This window comes from Silene latifolia, chromosome X (assembly GCF_048544455.1).
Source record: "Silene latifolia isolate original U9 population chromosome X, ASM4854445v1, whole genome shotgun sequence".
In the NCBI taxonomy this organism is placed as follows: Eukaryota; Viridiplantae; Streptophyta; class Magnoliopsida; order Caryophyllales; family Caryophyllaceae; genus Silene; species Silene latifolia.
In genome coordinates this window covers 223032226-223038563 of record NC_133537.1, presented here as the reverse complement: position 1 = coordinate 223038563, position 6338 = coordinate 223032226, and the positions used below count along the sequence as shown (strand labels likewise).

The following is a 6338-nucleotide window of genomic DNA, read 5'->3' as shown; positions in this document are numbered from 1 at the left end:
CAATGGGCTCCTTCTCCTTGACCTTGTCTTCATTTTTCTTTGAAATTTCTTCTTTTGATAATTCTCCATCTTTGGAGTTTTGCACAATTTCTTCCTTATCACTAGCTTCCACAACTTCATCCTCAACTTACTTCTTCGGTGCTTCATACCTTGTACCACTTCTCAAGTGAATGGCACTAACCGTTTCATGTCTTGGGGGATTACTTTGAGGTGGTAATTGCCCCATTTGTCTTTGTGAGCTTGAAGATGCTAGTTGAGTCAATTGGGTTTCCAACATCTTGGTGTGAGCTAGAATGTTGTTGATGGTGGTTTCCTTTGCTTGACTATCTTTTTGCATTTGAGTGAAAAACTCTTGTTGATTCTTTTGCATTTGGAGGACCGCTTTTTGAACATCAAAACCTTGGTCATTTTGGTGATTGTATGGATTTTGGTTTTGGTAACCTTGGTTTTGGTTGAAAAAGGGTCTTTGATTTTGGTTTCTCATGGGAGGTGGGGTGTATGTTGTTTGAGGGTTTTGAACATTTTGGCTTTTGTATGAGAGATTTGGATGAAACTTGGTGTTTTCATTGTAATAATTGGAATAAGGGGTACCACTCTTGTATGCTTGGAAAGCATTCACTTGTTCATTTGTTCCCCTACATTCACTTTGGTCATGTCCCAAAGTTCCACAATTCTCACATATCCCACTTGGGATTGATGAGGATGCCGTCATGGCATTAACATGATGCTTTGGTGATTTTGAGGCTTCTTCAAGTCTAGCCATAGCCTGTTCAAACTTCAAATTGATTGTGTCAATGTGAGCAGTAAGTTGAGCACCCAATTGAGTAACGGAGTCCACTTCATGCCTTCCTCCTCTAGTAGCCTTGCGAGGTCTACTATATTGTGAGTTATGGACCGCCATTTCCTCAATCTTGTTCCATGTTTGATTGTCATCAACTTCGGTGAACATTCCATTTGATCCCATGTTAAGAATGTTCCTTGAATCTTCATATAGACCGTTCCAAAATTGTTGTACCAAGAACCACTCGCTAAGTCCATGGTGAGGACATGAGCGACAAATTCCCTTGAACCGCTCCCAAGCTTCATACAAAGATTCTTCATCCCTTTGCTTAAAACTTGTAATTTGAGCTCTTAGCATGTTAGTCTTTTCCGGTGGGTAGAACTTTTTGTAGAAAGCTAGAGCCAACTTCTTCCAAGAAACAATTCCGAGAGTGGCCTTATCAAGGCCCTTCAACCATTGTTTCGCGGTGCCAATTAGAGAAAAAGGAAATAAGACCCATCGAATTTGGTCTTGAGTCACATCGGTTTGAGAAATCGCATCACAATAGTCACAAAAGGTTTCCATATGAGAATGAGGGTCTTCACTAGGCATCCCCCCAAATTGGCTCCTTTCGACTAATTGGATAAAGGCGGATTTGGCAATAAAATTTCCGGTCAAATGTTGTGGTGTGGGAGTACCATTTGGTAGGTTCTCCTCGGTGGGTACGGAATGTGATGAAAACTTAGGCATTGTAGGTTGATTTTGTGGGGTATTTTGTGTTGGGTTCTCCTCACCTTCTCTTGCAAAAGGGTTGATGAACTCAATAGTTGGTTGAGTATCCACAACCTCACTAATACCTCTCAAATTCCTCCTAGCAAATCTCCTATTGTTTGTCAAGGTTCTTTCAATTTCACGATCAAAAGGTAACAAATCACCTTGTGACCTTCTAGACATGCAAAATATCAAACAACTCGAAAACAATTAGAACAAACCTTGAGGAGTTTTACTTCCCCAAGGCAAATAAAGACACAACTAATAACAATATAAGAAAATCTAAATCAAGTTAACACCGTCCCCTGCAACGGCGCCATTTTTGATCGGTCCGTTTCGTGTTCACAATTGAATAGATGTTGTCGTTGGGTCACGTCCGAATCAAAACACAATTTATAACTTCACAAACAACTCTACAATTAGTAAAGAGGCAAGTAAAGGTCGGATCCCAAGGGACGGGAATTGAGATGAGATTTCTATTGAAACTAGTAGTGTCTTAGGGGTGTCACAATTTGGGTTGATGTAGAAGGTCACTAACTCAATAGCAATGAAAATAAATAAGCAAGATGAATTAAAAGGGTTGTAAAGCACTAGGGTGTCATGGAGTCATAGGGGAATCATGGGAATTGATCATACAAACATGTTCTCAAATTATAAGCAAGCAATTATTGTTGTGATGGATTGAGTTGGGTTATATCTTGCAATCCTAGGAGAGTTTGGGTCTCGGAGCCGAATCGATTAGATTGTATAACACCTACAAGTCGACTTAGTCTTCCCTACTCAACAACATGCATGGTCTAATGAGACTCGAGTTGGTTTATGTCTTACAAGTCTCATTGAAAAGATAGGTGATGGGTAAAAAATGCAAGGATTCATAGGCTCGCATTTCATCAAACATAACATGTGCATGAGTTGAGATCAAAACAAGCAAGCAAATAAACCATGAAAGCATATTAATTTAAGCATGAATCATTCCACATGTTGGTTTCCCCTAATTACCCATTAACCCTAGCTAGGTCACTACTCACTCATTATCATGTTGATCATGCTAGCAAGGTTGTCAATCATACCAACAAAAGGAAACATGATGAACAAATGAAAGTAATTAACAATAATTAAAAAGAGATTAAGAGAATTATACCTACTAATGATTCCAATAATAAAGCAAAGAATAAAAGTACTTGATGCTTGATTGAGAGGTTGTCAATCTCCCAATAATAACCCAAATAATCTTCAATTACCCAAAATAAAGGATGAACAAAAGAGAGATTAAGGAAATAAAACTTGTATTAAAACTTGATTAATTGTTGATTACAATACTAAAGAGAGATTTGATTGATATTAACTACTCTAATAATTGATAAGAATAACATGCTCTTCTAATTAGACTAATGGGGTATTTATAGTGGAAATTAGGTGGATGCATTAGGGTTAACTAAGGGATAAACTAGTAATTACACTTTTTAGATTGAGCAGGGAGAAGCCGGTATTTTTCGAAGGAAGGGCTTCTTTCTTTGATGCATGAAGAGACGAATTCGTGCTGGGCTGGAATCCGGGCGTATTGGTGTCGGGACGGGCAGATTGTAGCAGGGGAAGACGGGCGTCTTCAAGGGAATCCGAGCGGATTCTGGTGGCTGCTTAACCGGGCGTCTTTAGCAGAAGACGCACGGATTGTGCTGTGGAGGACAGACGAATTCAAGGCAATCCGCTCGGATTGTAGCTCAGCATTGTTTCTTCTTCTTTTCTTCCCTTTTCTTCATAAAATCCTTGGGGATTTCCTCGGGGATGCAAGGATCCTTTCTCAACATTGCTCATCTACTATCATATGTACAAAGGCCTTCTAATCTTGTCTCTCCTTGATGCTTGGTCATTGAATTCAATCAATTTAGTCTCATTTTGCCATGAAAATGCAAGATTTGCACTCCTTTCCTACCAAGGGATCAAAATCTCAAAGAATATGCAAAATAAAGAACTAAAGACAATAAATGACCCAAATATGCACTAAAAAGCATGGGAACAAGGCTAATTCGGGGGCTAAATATGCGCTAATTATGGTCACATCAACAACATCCATAAGTAAAGAGTTTAGCTTTAGTATTCAGGCCACCCTGCATTTTCAGCCAGGAATTGAAAGAATGTTTGGTCACATTCCATTCATTCCATACTATTTTTGCCCAATCCTGAGTAGGAGTTGTTCCCATTAGCCATTCATATCCATTGCCAATTATATAACCTTTTTGATGAGGAGCCCAGCAATTGTCAATGAACCCATTCTTAAGCTGCTCCTTCACCTTACATATAGTCTTCCAAGTCCATGTAGAGTCATTTGCAGGTGTATAATCATTCCAGTTTGCTCCTTTGAGATAAACACTATCTATCCACTTAATCCAGAGCCTGTCAGCCTTCACATATATCCAATTCACCAGTTTTCCAACTGGAGCAATGTTCCAAGTACTGGCTTTTTTAATCCCAAGTCCTCCTGCAGATTTTGACATGGTTACTCTGTCCCAACCCACTAAAGGAACTCTATGGTATTCAGTGGAACTATCCCACAGGAAGTTCATGCATATAGCCTCAACTCTCTTAATAGCAGCTTTAGGAATGACAAACATTGTAGCCTAGTAGTTATACAAAGTGTTAAGAACTGAATTTATAAGGACAACCCTACCAGCATAGGATAGCTTTTAGCACTAATACTTCTGATTCTTATCACCATTTTCTCCACAAGACTGCTGCATTCTTTTTTTGATACTTTTCCTGGCTGAATTGGAACCCCTAAGTACCTAAAAGGCATTTTTCCTTCCTGAAATCCAGTGACTGATAGAATATCAGTCTGCAAATCCATATTCATACCATTAAAAAAGATTTCTGACTTTGTATTGTTCATCTGCAGGCCTGATGCATTAGAAAAAGAAGTAAAAGCTCTAACAAGGAGGAGGATAGAAGGGACATCTCCTTTGCAAAACATCAGAAGATCATCAGCAAACATGAGGTGAGTTAGCTTAATTCCTTTGCACTGTGGGTGATAATGAAATGGCTATCTGGATGTGGCATATGCAATGAGCCTTGTCAAATAATCCATACAAGTAGTAAAAATAAGAGGAGAAACTGGGTCACCCTGCCTGAGTCCCCTCTTACCCTTGAAATACCCAAAGTTACTTCCATTCAAGACCAAGGTATAGGAAGTTGTTGTTATGCATGCCATCAGGAGGTCAATAAATTTGGTAGGAAACTTCAGTCCAACCAGAAATTGTGCCACAAAATCCCATTCTACAGTATCATAGGCTTTTTGCAAGTCAACTTTGAATAAACATCTGGGAGAGACATTTTTCCTAGAGTATTGATGTACTATATCCTGGCATATCAGAAAATTCTCAATAATGGACCTACCTTGTACAAATGCCCCTTGACTTTCATCGATAAGATCAGGCAACACCAGTGCAAGCCTATTGCATAGAAGTTTAGAGATAACCTTGTAAAGGACATTGCAGCAGGCAATGGGTCTGAACTGCTTAACTAATGTAGGTCTCTCACACTTAGGAATCAAGCTTATGTTTGTTGCATTCAGTTGAGTTAACAGTTGACCTGTATTGAAAAAATCTTGAACAGCCTCAACCACATCACGTCCAACCAAATCCCAGGAGTCCCTAAAAAAACCACTTGAATATCCATCTGGACCAGGGGCTTTATCAATAGGAATGGAAAAGACCACCTGTTTAACCTCCTCATAAAGCACTGGCTTATTCAGAATAGAGATGTGCTCCTCTGTACAAAATTTCCCAAACTCAAGGACTGCAGGCCTCACATGCTCAGTTTCCTTTCTACTGCCAAGTAGTCCATTATAATACTCTAAGAAGGCATCCTGAATACTCTGACTGTCAGTACATAGATTCCCTTGCTGATCCTCAATCTGTATAATAGTATTCCTGATGCACCTTCTCCTTATGCTGGCATGAAAATAAGCTGAATTGATATCCCCATCATCAGTCCATTTAATCTTAGCTTTCTGTTGAAGAAAACTATATTTGGCCTTAGTCAATTCTCTAAGATTCTCCATAGCTTCCTTCTCCCTAGTGATAAGAAAAGAATTCATAGGATCACCCATAAGTTGACTCTGAATCTCAGCTAAGTTCAGTTCTGCCTCATCAGTCTTGACTTCAATATCAGAATAACATTCCTTGTTCAGACCTTTTAACACATTCTTTAATCCTTTCAGCTTCTTAACAATGCAAAACATTCGTGTGCCATTCACAGTACTATCCCATACTTCCTTGATCCTAGGAATAAAACCAGCTGCACTCCCCCACATATTAAAGTATTTGAAGCTCCTAAACTTTGTGGCAACCAGCTGCTTATTAGAAACAACACAAGGATTGTGATCAAGGAGTCCCTCAGGGTGGAAGTGACCCACCATTTCTAGATACACACTTAGCCAATCATTATTTACTAAAAATCTATCCAGTCTACTATATTTTCTATGTTCAGCATCTTGCTTATTCGTCCAGGTATAGAATGCTCTTGTAGCCTGTATATCAATCATCCCACAAGCATTCATACAATCAACAAAATCATCCATATCCTCATCTCTAGTCTGCCCTCCTAGTCTTTCTTCAGGATTTAGAACAGTATTAAAATCTCCAGCTAGAGCCCATGGTCCAGTGCAGGTAGTAGCAAACTTATTCAAACACCTCCACAAATCAATTCTATCCTTCCCCTCATTAAAAGCATAAATCAAAGTTCAAAGAAAGCTTTTCCCACTGACTTTAACAGTAATTTGAGCATGAACAAACTGAGGGTTATACTCCAG

General features: G+C 39.1%; 1 non-coding gene across 1 annotated transcript; it reads left to right on the top strand.

Moving 5' to 3' along the window:
• The first annotated feature begins 1031 nt into the window (after positions 1 to 1031).
• Positions 1032 to 1138, top strand: LOC141625845 (small nucleolar RNA R71). The gene has a single exon (XR_012535594.1). It is a non-coding gene; the product is annotated as a small nucleolar RNA R71 (small nucleolar RNA).
• Positions 1139 to 6338: the final 5200 nt, after the last annotated feature.